At 40.6% G+C, this 14,843-nt stretch overlaps 1 protein-coding gene across 3 annotated transcripts in view; it reads right to left on the bottom strand.

Annotated features, from left to right (window-relative positions):
- FHL1 (four and a half LIM domains 1) overlaps nucleotides 1-13,797 on the bottom strand; it is a 61,220-nt gene extending 47,423 nt beyond the window's left edge. The window contains exon 1 of one of the 3 annotated variants that reach the window (XM_028522424.2): nucleotides 13,571-13,797. The gene's annotated coding sequence lies outside the window, so the exon portion shown is untranslated. Of the gene's footprint in view, nucleotides 1-13,310; nucleotides 13,461-13,570 lie in introns of those variants that run through there. The other 2 variants (XM_036016863.1, XM_028522426.2) reach the window with 2 other exon arrangements.
- Between the last annotated feature and the right edge of the window lie 1,046 nt (nucleotides 13,798-14,843).

Here is a 14,843-nt window from a genome sequence, read left to right as displayed (position 1 = left end):
TGGAATCTCCAGCCTCCATCATGGATTGTACCTTAAGGGAGAGGTTATTCCTGTCCTGTCTCTTTCTCCTTCCCCATTAAAATCTGCTGCTTCTAATAGACATGGGACCACAAGCACAGTACAGTCAATCATGCAAGCAGTGAGGCCAAGAACAAATATGTAAAAGTTTGTCTAACAACAGGTATGACAATTATACATAACAGATCCAAACCTTAAAAATCACTTCTGATACAGAAAATAAAATTTCATAAGTTAAATAGACAAACTCTATGACTACCTCCCATTTATTAGTATCTTTTCAGGTAACTGTATGAAGTTTTTATTTTTGAAGGATTTTATTTATTTATTTTGAGAGAGGGTAAGGGAGGGAGAAAAAGAGGGAGAGAAACATCAATGTGTGGTTGCCTTTCTCTCGAGCCCCATACTGGGGACCTGGCCCACAACCCAGGCTTGTGCCCTGCCTGGGAACTTAACCAGAAATGCTTTGGTTGCAGGCCGGCACTCAAGCCACTGAGCCACACCAGCCAGGGCTGTATGAAGTTTTTAACCCTAGGTCTAATTATAGACTTGATGGACACATTCCATGAACAAACATATGCCTAGGTATCCATTCCTTGAGTGATCACCCTCATTTTTATGTTCTAATCCTTAATGCCTTGTCAGTTTTTTCTCTGCCAATAAGTTTAACATCACCAGAATGTTTATGTCCCTCAGTCTCAATGTCCTTCTCAGACCCAATCTCCCACCCTTCACCCCCTGCCTACTACTGCCTACCATGGAATGTTGTTTCCCAGCTGACTCACTCAAGAAAGTAACACATACTTGTAGTTGCTCATAATAATCACCCAGCTCCAATACAAAACAAACAAACAAACAAACAAACAACAAAACACATTTACAGTAAGATCTTTAAAGAGTTAATCTTTTCACACAGGTTCAGTGCAGAGCTGGCCGCACTGAGTAAGTGCATGGAGGCTCTCGTGTTAGAGGTCAATGCTTCTACAAGCCCCACAATAGCCTTTGGCCCAAAGCAATCAAATTCTGACCTGGATATTGGCTCAAAGAGTTGGCATGAGCTCACCAACTGTCACTGTTGCTAGTGATACCAACAAATGCAAGGGTAAAGAGGCTTACTGGGCTCTAGGGCAGGGGATTTATCAAGTCTGGAGATCCACTCCATTGCAAAGATGGCACAATGCCCCAGTGGTGGCAAAGTCCCAACCTAATACTCACAATGATCTGCCCAGTAACTACTGTGCAACCAGATGGTGGTTAGCAGTACTGGGCAGCCTTCTCAGAAGCTCACACTTTCACTTTTCTGAGGAACCATGACACAAAGTTATGTCATTCAAGAAGCACTCCTCTCTCTCTTTTTTAAAGATTTTATTTTTTTTAGATAGGGGAAGGGAGAGAGAAAGAGAGGGAGAGAAACATCAATGTGTGGTTGCCTCCTGTGCACCCTGCACCAGGGACCCAGCCTGCAGTCCAGGCATGTGCCCTGACTGGGACTTGAACCAGTGACCATTTGGTTTACAGGGTGGTGCTCAATCCACTGAGCCATGCTAGCCAGGGCAAAAAGCACTTCTCTTATTTTACTAGTACTTAAAAACAAACATTGCACTTTCATCTACAAGTTAATAATAAAAAGTGCCTGATATATCCTTTGTATTCCTGAATCACAATGTACAAAGTTTTTTTTTTTTATTTAATATATATTTTTAGTGGATTTAGGGTTACAGAAAAACTGAGTGGAAAATAGTTTCCATATATTCAACACCCCTCCCAGTTTCCTCTATTATAACATCTTGGCATTACTGTAGTATATTTGTCACAGCTGATAAGCCAATACTGATACACTATTATTAGCTGAAGTCCAAAGTTTACATTAGCATTCATTCTTTGTGTAGTGCATTCCATAGATTTTGACAAATGTTGAAGGTTTTTTAAAAATCCTTTACAGTTCATCCTGAGGAGCAATAAATCACCTTACCTCAAGGAAATTTTTATTGCTTTAGCTTTGTAAAAGGAACTTTCATAGGGATATTATAATATAAATCATTCATTTCTTTTTAATGATTCATGGTTTCAAAGACTATCTATAACATAGCCCTGCAAACATATTTGACTTTGATAATCAAAAACTAGCCATTCACAACTCTCAAACCTCCAGCCTGGCTCCCAACCCAAAAGGAGTCTGAAGAAATTATTGGACCACAAAACAAAAAGAAAACGCCTCCAGTACGGTATCTGACATGGAGAAGTTAGTCTGTTGATGACTTAGTCTGGAGATGTTTATAAAAAACAGCTGTTATTAACAGATTTTTTAAAAATGTAAATGAATGAATGGGGTTGAAGTGAACATGATTTTGTTGACCATGTTTATGAATTATAGATGCAACATGCATTGGTAGGCTTATGTGATGATCTTTTATACTTAATTTTTACATATCCTAGTCTCTGTATGAACCTGTACAGACAAAGAACAAACTTCTTTCTTTTGTTGAAGGGTTTCCAGGACTGTGTGTCTGTTTCTGGGCCCTGTTTTAAGTATGTGTGTGCATCCTTTGCTTGTATTTTGTGATTAAAAAAAAAAAAGAAAAAGAATCCCTTGTTATTGAGCATGTTGGCATTGTCTCTGTTATTTTTTTCCCCCTCTTTGTGGGGACATATGAAGCAAGTTATTCTCTTCCTGTGTATTTTCTGCTTTTGTAAACCTTTGTTTTAAAGTGGTTTTATAAAAGGGCTTTTACAACTTCTCTCCCCAAATAAACAGCTGTATCATAAGAAAACACAGTAGTGTAAGAAGTTGCATGGGGAGACAGAAAAGATGAGGAAAAAAATTGGGGAAGGAAGACAGTGAAAGTCAAGAGTGGCAAGTGGGGACTGCATGCAGGACACAGCAATAGCAGTGGAACAGAGAGCTAGCTGGACATAAAAGCACAGTGATATGAATGTTTTTGAGAGTGAGTGAGGAAGGGACATATTACATCTCAACAGTATGGTCCTTAAATTGGCTAATAATTGTTTGTTCAATTGAATATATCAATGGAAAATGAATGTTGAACACATTAAAAAGTTGCTTTTTATGTAAGTATGTAAAGATGGTACCACCAATGCACAGAAAATTCTCTCTGAATCTGTTTCAAATCTTTTGGAAAGCTCAAGGGGTAGGATTATTCCTGTGTAATAATATATATACATTAGCTGGAGGCTCTGATATATATTGCATTTTTTACTTTACAAATAAACATGAAATAAAATTCAAATTATTGTATTTGTCCTGTTCTTGAGGAATTACGCATCTCACTATAAGTACTTTGGGAAAACATACACCACTTTTCTATTTTATCAGAATTGTTTCTGTCTTGGCTATAATTTTCCTTTAATCCAAGTATGTAATGAGGCTAATTGATAAGGATGCTGTAGATGACTTGCAGGCAAATTTCTTAAGTATTCATCTTTAGACAATTGGGATAGTGTTATTTTATTTTAAACAGAGAAAACTATATCTTGGATATATGTATATGGTCTTTGGGTAGAAAAGGATCCACACATTTTTTAATCTAAGTTTTAAAACAGGCCCTCATGCCCAGACCAGCATGGCTCAAACGGTTGAGCATCGTCCTGCAAATCAAAAAGTCCCCCAGTTCAATTCCTGGCAAGGGCACATGCCTGGGTTGGGGCAAGTGTGAGCAGCAGCCAATAACTATTTTTCTCCTACTTCTGCCTCCCTTCTCCTCTTTCTAAATATTTTTTTAAAGAAAGTGGCTGTCACATAAAGGCAGCTCAGTGGTTGCCTGAGGACATGAGCAGAGGGAAGAATGTACTGAGGGGCCTGAGGAAACTTTTGCAGGAATGACAAAAATATTCTACATTCTGATTGTGGCAATGGTTTCATGGGGTGTATATACATCTGCCAAAACTCATCAAATTATATGCTTTAAGTAAACACAATTTATGTTGGATGTAAATGATACTCAATAAAGTTGATATTAACATTCCACAATGTCTATGTATATCAAATTCCCATGCTGTACCCTTTAAATATATACAATTACATTTGTTAATTATTCCTTAATAAAGTAGGGAAAAGAGGATATCTAAAAAATGGCTCTAACAAGGGTCAACTGCTTATCAGCAATTTTCAACTGCTTTGACACAAGAAATTTTAAAACATGCAATACCCGACTATTAGTCAGGGGCACTGACCTCCTTTCCCTTAGACTATCCCATAAAAAAATGACAATAGGCAACATAACAATAGCTATCCGGTGTGAATGAATCAAAATTATACCTATTTTTGTCAGATCAGCAAAAAAACCACCATTTTTTGGCTTGCTGCAGAATTTTAGTAATTAGTTTATGTGTGCCATGAGAGGAAGGAAGGTTGAAAATCGCTGCTATAGATGCAAGTACAAACTTTCACCAGCTATTAGTTTAGCTGCTTGGTTTCTTTCCTTAGTGTGGTTAGGTGTGCTTACTATATGGAAAATTCCTCCCCAGTCCCTTCCTTAAAAAGAGGAAGAGCTTCAGGTGTACAGCATAGTGCTTACTGAAGCTCTGCCTCTTTTAAGGCACATTTTTCTACCCTTTCACTTACATGTTTATTTCTCGAGCTGGTTGAATATAATACTTCTAAATATTAACCCTTCTGCTTTTAGGGTACCCATTAGTGAGGCAGGTTTAGGGCAAGGTCATATAAAAATCTTGAGCCATGTTGCAGTATGGATGTGCTTAGCAGAGTCCCAGGGTCCACTCATGAAACAAAGAATTGCTGTTTACCTGTAACCAGCATTTAAAAGAATATTCCAACATCAAATCCTAAATTCATGATTGCCATCACTTTCATTTTTGGCTTTGAAACTCATGAGACTTTTAATAATACTACAAGTTGTCTACCAACCAAATTCAATTTCAGTTTATAAACATGTTGAACACACACACGCACATACACACACACAACACACAAGAGGCAGAGCTTCCTGTGGCCTAGAGGGGAATGGTCCTAGGATCTGAAAATTTGAATTGACTCTGCCATCTAGAGATGCAGAATCTTTGACAGGAACTTAGTTTCTCCTTAGCTTCCAGAAGGCTGAGGGCTTTATCATTTCAAGTATTTAAAATTACAATTAATTTCTTTACAGGGTACTTCTTAGAAAATGTTGAAACACAAAATTTTATTAATTCAGATATCTAGATCCACTATTATGACTTAGTGATATAAAATCTTTGAGGCTACAATTCATGTATGTGTATCTCCCTGTGTATATTCTTTAGTCTCTAGGAAACCTGGGGGGCACCTGTTACTTTAGTTTACCTGATCACACGAGAGCCCAGACGATTGATTATGTTTGTAGGCAGATGCTAACAATCAGCTTCATAAGCAAGAATGATGTGTAATGTCTTCCTAATAAATCACACATTTTAAACTTGACAGGAGTCAAGTAGCCTTATCTACACTCTAAAGTTGAAAGTGAATGACAAAACTTATTAATTAATCGAGCATAGAAATTTATTTTTTATCATTCTTGTCAAAACAACCTTGATGATGAAAAAAAATCTCTTCATCCTCAGCTATAATTTCCTCAGTATTGAAAAATATACATAAAACCTTGTGGATACTATAAATTCTTGTGATGAGAGTATCCATGGGTCATTTTGTGTCTTGGAATATATATGTAAGATCCAGAGAGTTTTTATGTGAGTAAATAAAATATAAATTCTGCAAGCAGTAAACAGCTGACTACAAAACTTATACTGATTGTTCTTTTATTTTTGTAGGTTTAAATGCATTAAAAAACAGTCCACATATATTTTCTATCTGTGCATTTTCTACCTATAGTAGTTGAAAAATAAACTATAAGCAAATCTTATTAGTTTAAATGCAGAAGGAAACACCCATTTTCTAAGCAGCACACAGTGTGCTATAGAAAGCTTGTTAAGAGCTGGTTGCTCCTGACAATGCACATACTCACCAACAGACAATAAGGAGAAACAGGCACAAAAACTACTTAAGAGCACACCCCTGGGTGTGCTCTTTTTTTGTTCAAATAGTAAGCCCTTAGCAATGGTATCCATACTCACTATTTTGCACAGCTTTAGCATTTCCTGGGGCCCTCACTATACAGAACAGATGATTTTGTGTTCACAGGTTTACATGTACAGGGTTCAGCAAAAGCAGATTTATAGTTGTTATGGAAAATAATGCAATAATTGATAAATAATAATACAAAAACAAACTGTGTTTCACATACTCACAAGTAACGGTAAACCTACTTTTGCCCCACCCTATTTATGCGGCCTATGTCATTTCTGATCATATTTTGTTTTATTCTCTTCTATTAGTGGCATTTCTGTATCAAGTGACACTAGATCTAGGCCTGCTCTGGATAGCAGCTTTCCTGCCCATCGTAGGCTGAAAAAAGGACCTGGTCCAGTCCAGGTTGGGATAACTGTAATACTGGTGACTGGGGTAAGAGGGACCCAGCAGCAGATGAACATGATGATGTGGATACACTGAGAGGCAGAACAAGGAAAGTGGACCGAGTCAGCTGCACCATAAAATGTCACCCTAAGGGTGAGACAGACACACAGGCAAAGGAGACACAAAGACAGACAGTGAGCCACACATTTACAGAAAGAGATAGAGGACAGGGAAAGAGAGGAAGGAACGCTGAAGAACCTTTTTAATAGTGCCAAATTAAAACAACAATTACATGTGTGTCACTGATGCCACACTGCTGGCATTCGCTACAATTTCTTAACCTTCTACCTAAATTTGGAAGCAGATGCAATTTTTAAAATTTCTTTCCCACAATTTTAACAAATATCTCATTTAATAAAAGAAAAATAATAATTTTGTGCAACAATAGCTCTAATTGTGGACTTCCAATGTGTAAAGACTCCTATAAAGTTGTTTCTCATTTCTGTGACCATAGGCATGTTTGATATGCGTTGGTACTTGCCCACATGCCAGGGAAAATTAAACTGAGAGCCAGATGCACAAAAGAAGTTTCCCATTACTAATCTTCAATTTCAATAAAGCAAATTATATGAAAAATTCCTGTATTGCTCACAAGTTTTGATCATTTTCTGAAATGAGGAAATACTTGGACTTTTTGGTATCTGTTAGTATTGTTATACTCCCACCATAACAGCTGATCTTTTGAGGGCCAGGCTAATGAAAAGTTCTTGACTGTGAGAAGCTTGTAATTAGAAAATAAAAACTTACCTACTATGGAGAATCTATACAACTTCAAACTGGAACTCAGCAACATTAGTGCGTTATATGACCATGGATCAGGTGCTTGACCTATTTTAGCCTTCTTTTCCTCATCTGTGAAATGAGGCAGGTGGGCACTGGCAGCCCCTTCTAGCAATGAAATTCTATCACTCAAGTTGGAGGAGGAAATTATAAGATTGCCTGAGGAGGCCACAGGATAGTTCTCCAACTCCCCAGCAGCATTCTCATTTCACTCCTTATGACCATGACTTCTAGCTAGAGACACGACACTAATTCAGAAAATATTTTGATAAAGTTAAAAAAATAACTCAGACTACCCTTATAGTTTGGAGATTTTGCAAAAAACTTGAGTCCATCATTTAAAAAAATCACTGCATTTTAAAAAGATCTACAAAACATTGTCACTAATTTCTGGGTGGTGGATTATGATAGATGTTTATTTTCTTCTTTAGGTTTTTCTTTATTTTCTGAATTTCCCCACATTGAAGGACCATTCTTATCATTAAAAAATTAGATATTCAAAAGGATTAGCGTATTCTCACAAGTTGGATCAGATCTCTTAAGTTTATTCTGAAATCACTGGGGTGTGGGGCACAAAAATCAGACAGTATCACAATGAGTGTCTATACACAGTGGTTGATTATCCAAGCGGCTGACTGTTGTAGTCAGAATCAGGACATTATTATTACAATCCAAATCTATGGTTCACAGTCCTACGTGGAACTCATTTAATCTAAAGAACATTTCTTCCCCCCACCCCACCCCCAGCATCCTGGCCCTTGAGAATCATGGTTAAAATTCCTTTCCAATTTAAAGTAAATGAAATGAAACATGAGGTCCTTCTTCTACCCACAAAAAAAAGCTTGCCAGACAAAATATAATTGCTAATAGCCTGTTTCTTATTTTTCCTCTTTTTATGCTCTAAAATACAACACATCAAAAGTTAAATATTAGCTGTCAAAACAAAGCAAAACACACCCCCCATATGAAAAATACAAGTATAAATTTGATGACTTTTTTTATCAAAACAACATCCATAGAAAAGAAACAAATGTTTAAAAGACAACAAAACCAAACATTGCCATTACTAAGTTCTACATGAGAGAGCTGGAGGAAAGATAGAAGGTGAACTGCAGAAAGGAACCAAACAAAATTCAGTAACTTCCAGTTTTACAGTCACCAAATGCGTGTTCAAAAAATTCAAGTAACAGAAAATGAAGTTCTCCAAAATGACAGTGACAGGCCTACTTCGGGTAGATCTGCAGAACAAATTCCATGTTGCACTTAGTTCTTCATTCCCTACATGAATTTAATCCAGCACCTACAACACATTATCTCTGCAATTACTGTTTTATAGGACAGGTTACTCACCTCTCTGCAGCCCACTCCTCAACTCACCCCCTTCTATCAATCCCAAGCTTTAGATGAAGCACCAGGGGACAGTATGTTAGTCATGGGACTTAAGTTCAAAACCTAACTCTGATGCTTATTAGTTGTACAATCTTGAATAAATTACTTAACTGATCTTATGTGTGAAATGTGCATAACTACTTTGCAGAGTTGCTATGAGGGTACAATTACTTAAAGGGTATAAATTCATGTATTTTCTACAATTATAGTAGACCTTCAAATAATATTGGTTCCCCTTCTCTCCCTACTCCTGGCTACTTACTCCAAGTAGGATCAAATTTAAAATTCATGGTTTTAATTACTCTCAAGCAAGCTCCATGGTATGTAGGACATGTAGCAATTTTAATTTTCTTAAGATTTTGAACAGAGCACACCCGAATGGATACAATATGGCATTGTGCTTAAAAACATGAGCTTCTGAGGAATGAACAATCTTTTGATGTTTACTTCCAACCATCACCAGCTGTGCGACTTAAGGCAAGTTACTTTACCACTCTGAGCCTGGTTCCTCATTTATAAAATGAAGAGAATATACCATATTAGTCCCTGGCACACAGTAATTACCATTAATGGTAACTGCTATTGGTCTTTTAATTATTCAAGTCCATGTATGGGAACCAGTCACTTTTAAGACTAGTAAAGTGAGCTCAGCCAACTACTTAAGTCATATCAAGGCGCTGTCATTGTTCTCTACTCTCCTGAAGTTACATTTTATTGCATTTTGTAAAGGAAATTACATCAACCTCAGCGCTAATGACTTTTTTGTTCAGATCATTCTTTGTCGGTGGGGGGGTGAGGAGGCTGCCCTGTGCACTCTAGAATGTTAAAGCAGCATCTTTGGCCTCTCAGAGGCATGCCAAGCTCCAAGTTGCAGCAGCCAAAAATGTCTCTGGACACTGTTCAATGTCTTCTGGGGGCGAAACTGCCCCAGTTAGAAACCAGTGGTCTAGAACTATTTCCAAAAAGGGGAATTCTCAAAATTCTCAGGAGGTAGCCCTGCAGGACGCCAAAGGTTTACTGGAGCCACTCTTCTGGGCTCCACCACCCATTATTATCTATAACTCAAAGTTAACCACAGAAAAGTCTTTTTTGGCCCAACGTGCTGTCAGAAGATGCTTTAAGGCACAGGAAGGAATGCTGGCTTGGCAGTCTTCTCACTAGTGTATACAGAGATATAAAATGCTGAACTTAAAGACCGAGAATTCTGCTATGTCTTATTTGTTTTACATAAAGCTTTTAAAAAATCATACCTTAAAATGACTTAAAAACAATATTATTACCCAAGATGAAAAATTATGTCTTATTTGGGGAGGTGAGATAAAATTTATCCAGTGAACAATTCTCTGGAAATAAAATGACTCCACTATTTGCATGACTAAAGCACGTTTAATGTAGATAAAGTGCTATGTTAATTTCCAAAAGACTGGACAACTCTTGATTAGTCATAACAAATTCATTTTCTGTCTTTGATTTAATAACTGCACGGGAAGGCAGAAGCCATTTCTTATCCACTGTGCACCCCTGCACCTAGCACAGCGCCTCTGACAGAGGTGGTAAAGCTCAGTAAATGTTTGTTGAATAAATGAATGGTACTATATTCTGCTTAATTAGATACTCCATTAAAAAAAAAAAAAAAAAAAAAAAAAACTTTCTTTGCCCTCATCCAACAGAAGCTGAAAGAAAAGCTCTTTTAAGAGAAAATAATTACGACTCCCTTTTACCCCAAATCCCAACAACTGGAAAGTTCAATTAACCAAAAAAATTTTGTAGGCAAAAGTTGGGGAAAGCAGCCAAAGAGATAAGTTCAACTAAGTGCCAACATTTGTTCAACTCCCACAAGGTCATAAAAGCCAATGTTACTGGCACGGGAGGGGAAAAGGGAGAGGTGTGGGGAAGAAGGGAATCAGGAAGTGGAAGGCAGGAAAGCAGGGATCAGTCTCAGAAGGTTACCACCTTCCGTTCCTTAAACAAACTGTTTTTTTAAATGTCAAGACTTTAGGAGTATGGGGCAATTTCTTATACAAATTTGTTTTCAAATGGATGTTAGCAAAATCTTTAAGGCTATTTTGAAAGATATTTTATCATATATTTGTTAATTTCTGAAATGCCATCTTTTTTCTTTTCTTCTTCAGTCCCACAGGGCAACAGGTTCTCAAAAATCTCTAAAAAACACTCCATATACAATTTTTCTCTACAGAAACTTGAGGCACACCACCCATCAACATACTTCTCTCTGTAAAAGATTTTACCTCTCAGCATTCTGTTCATAAAAGAAAAAAAACAATCAGACTTAAATCCTGTAGGCAAAAAAATCAATGTATAATTTTTGATTCCCCAAAGGCTGTTCCTGGGTATCCTCAGGGGACTGGCTCCAGGACACCCCAAAGATACTCAAATCCACGCTTGTTCAAGTCACCTGTATAAAATGGTGCAGATCAATGCATACACTCGGCCCTCCACATCTGCGGACTCCCATAGGCAGACAGAAAACAGTACAGGTATTTTTGGGGGAAAAAGTTGCTGTATAAGTGGATCCCTGAAGTTCAAACCTGTGTTGTTCAACTGTACTATTTTTTAGGCTGTTGCCTATACACAGAATACATATCACATCAACATTAGAACTGGTGCACATAATAGCATTTATTTAAATGCTATTATTATTTAAATGCTAGTATTTTCATTAATCTTTGAGACCCAAATCTCTACTCCCACTTGAACATTTCCAGGTTAGCATTTCCAATAGACAAGTAATAATCTTATTTCAGTGGTTCATTAGTTTGCTACTTATTAAATTAGCTCCAATACTTTGGTATCATACAAGGGACATTTTTACCAATTTAAATCTTACACACATTTTTTAATGGTTCACTAAAAAAACTACACTTGGTTAAAACAACAACAACAACAAAACGTCTTTCCTTCTCCAAAAATCCAATATGGGAATGGTAGCTTAGAATTTCAAAAACAAGATATGGATTCAGAACCTATATGGTAGTATTAGACTATGTAATTATTGGGAGGTGGTTTGTACAAATCATGGCCTATCTGACCAATTTCCTGTTGCATAAAGATTATATTTGCTCTTAAAAATGTTAAATAAGCATTTTTAAAGACTGAAGGTAAAAACTAGATTGGAACCTTATGTAACCAAAATGGGAAAGCAGTATATAACCTCACCACATTAAAGGCCTTAGACTCTTTAATATGTATTCTTCTTAAGCAAATAAGAGCATGAGTTTCCAAAGGCAAAGCTACCATCTCAGAAGCCCTTGCTTCTTCAGTGTAAATAATGGGGAGTGTTCTGTTCCTGGAGAAGAAGAGCTGGGGAAGGAAAGGCTTTGCAAAATTCCAAGGGGCCCATAATTTAAATTTATGCTATTCTGCAAATGTTCACATTTCCAAGAAACAACATAAAACACATTAAAACTGTCTTAATCAAAATAACGGAAAAATTATTCCTGCTGCTCTTTTAGCTTGCCATAGATTTGATAACCCAGGGAAGAATTACAGGCAATTACAAAATGATGGCTCCAATTAGGAAAACTGGATCTATTCCAAATTCAAATCAAAGGGGGCTCGGATAACTCCAATGGAATAATTTAAATGAATATAGGGGACTTCCAGCAAAGACATACGACGTTTATTCTATTTCTACTTCTGAAAGGCAAGCAAAATGCTACAACGTCGGATGTCTTGTCCTTCATGAAATTCAAAAACCAAACCTGGAGTCCCCTTAATAAACCGTATTCTCTCTTTTCTCAAGGGGTCTCGCTGGTACAGGATTTTTATTGTAAAAGGCAAAATCAAAACAAACCCAAGAAACTCAAATTCAGTCCCAAATGCAGAAAATGATATAGCACTGAACCCGAACTACAAATAGTTTTCCTTTGCTGATTTCTAAAAGTCTACCTAGTCCTGGACGATGAGGAAAGGCCGCGAGGAATGAAGAGGAGAAACTTCGAAAGCAGAAAGCGCTCTCCCAGAGCTCAGGACAGACGGCAGTTTATAGGGATTTCAAGCTTTTTGAGATGGAAAGGTCACACCCTGCAGTTTTTGAAAAATGTACCTTCTAAGGATCAACCCACGCGATAGAACCTCCCTGTAGCTTCTCTAGGTTCCACTCTGGAGCTGAAATCCACCACTACCCCCTCAATTCACCAACCATCCCACCCCACCCTCAAGATGTCCATTTAGAAGCACAGCAGGCTACACCCTCCCTCCTCATTCTCCCTGCACTCCCCACCCCTCCACCCCCTCCCCAGCATCTCGGTGTAGAAAAACCTGGAGAGCCCCTTACCTCCACTCCCTCGCATCCCCACCCCCACCGTCCTTGTAGAGGGAACTAAAGAAGGTCCCCCTTCACTCCCTCCCTAATCCCCACCATCCTTAATAAGAAAACCAAGGGGAGTCCCCCACTTCATCTTCACCCGCTTCCCACAAAACCTGCTAGCTATCCTTGTTGAGAAAACTGAGAAAACCAAGAGGTGCCCCACTTCGCCCCACCCCAACTGCCCTACCTCCTGGGTGAGAAAACCAAGAGCCCCCATCCCTCCTTATGTCCTCCCCACCATTCGGCAGAGGAGAGCGTGGGGAGCCTGATCCCCCACCTCCACCCGGCTCCCTCCCCAGTCGCTCCCATCCCCACCCCCCCCATCACCTTGGCGAAAGCCCAGGGGAGGCCTAAGCGGGCACCAGAGGGGAGCCCCCCTTGAGCGTCCCATAGCTTGCAGCCCATTGCGTCCACAGTCCCCACCCCTCGCCCGGCGGCCGGGGCCAGAGGCCGCAGGTAGCGGGCCCCCGAAGGCCCAGCAGCCCTGACCGACTGCGGCGGGGCCAGAGGGCAGCAGCTCCCTGGGGACGCGGGCCGGTGGGCGGGAGGCAGACCGGCATGCACACGCGGAGAGAAAGCGGGCTTACTGCCTAGGGATGCTCGGCAGCGCAGCTGTCCAGGAGGCTGCCACTACCTGCACCAAGACCGAAGCGCGGCGGCGACAGCAGCGGTGGTGGTGGTGGCAGCGGCAGCGGACTGAGCCCCCTCAGCCGGGCGCGCGATGTAGGGCGCGGGAGGGACGCGAGGGGAGGGGCGCGCTCAGGGGTGGGAGGGGAGGGGAGGGAGCGCGCGCAGGGGCCGACGCGGCTGGCCTGGGGCGGGGCGCGCTAGCCAGGACTCTGCCCTTGGGGGCTTCCGTGCCGGGTGAGCGCGTTGGGGCGGGTCTGGCAGGGGGCTGGGGGCAGGAGCTCTAAGCACTCGGCGCGCCCACGTGCCCCTGTCTCGCGAGCAGCGGCTGTGCCTGCAAGGCGCGGGCTCGCGGAGAAGGTGGCTGAGGGGAGGTGGTGGCGAGTGCTTCCTCGTAGGGCCTGGAGAGGAGGGCGGGCTAGGGGCTCCCGGGGCTCTCCTCCCTTGCGCCACAGCCTCCCAGTCAGTTTTGAAGTCAGGAGTCACTGCAGGCTGCTTCGCCCAAGGCACGGATGATGGGAATAACAAAGAGCCCAGAGAAGGTGGCCACGCCAGGGGCCTCCGCTAACCTGCGTACTCCCTGCAAAGCCTCCCGGATCCGGAATGTACTCCGCTGGGCACCGACTGAGGAACCCCGAGGTTCGGAGTGGCACCAAGGGACCCACCAGCGACCCTTCTCTTTAGTAACAAGGAGAGGTAGCGAAAGGAGCCCCATCCGTAAGTCCAAAGCCACAATCCACGTTGCTTTATATCACTCAGAAAACCCCTGATGGTTAGCGGCACGTGGTTACTCATTCATTCACTGAACATTCAGTTTACTGAGCCCTCACCATGTGCCAAGCATTGTGTCAGGCACTAGTGAGAAGTGCAGAGTCCTGCAAAACACTCTCTACCCTGCCCTAGGATCTTGCAATCTAGTTGGGGAGACAGATGATAAAGAAGTGAGAAAATAATCAAACCTAGGATAAGATCCGTGCAGGAAAAGAAGAGGGTGTAAATTGTGTGGTTGGGAAGGAGCAGGTGGGATTTAAGCTGAGCCCTGAAAGTTATGAAAGGAACAACCACAGAACAGCCTGGGAAGAGCCTTCAGAAATAGGGAGCAGGTGTAACAAAGCCAGAAAGGAGGCAAATCCTGATGCTTTGGAACTAAGGTGATGATTCTGATGGGCACCGGAAGAGCTGGGGAGAGCTGGGGAGACCGGATCATGAACTGCATCCTAGTCAATGGACAGA

The sequence above is a fragment of the Phyllostomus discolor genome, chromosome X (assembly GCF_004126475.2).
Source record: "Phyllostomus discolor isolate MPI-MPIP mPhyDis1 chromosome X, mPhyDis1.pri.v3, whole genome shotgun sequence".
In the NCBI taxonomy this organism is placed as follows: domain Eukaryota; kingdom Metazoa; phylum Chordata; class Mammalia; order Chiroptera; family Phyllostomidae; genus Phyllostomus; species Phyllostomus discolor.
Note: the sequence above shows the minus strand (reverse complement) of the source record. Positions and strands in the feature narration are given on the sequence as shown.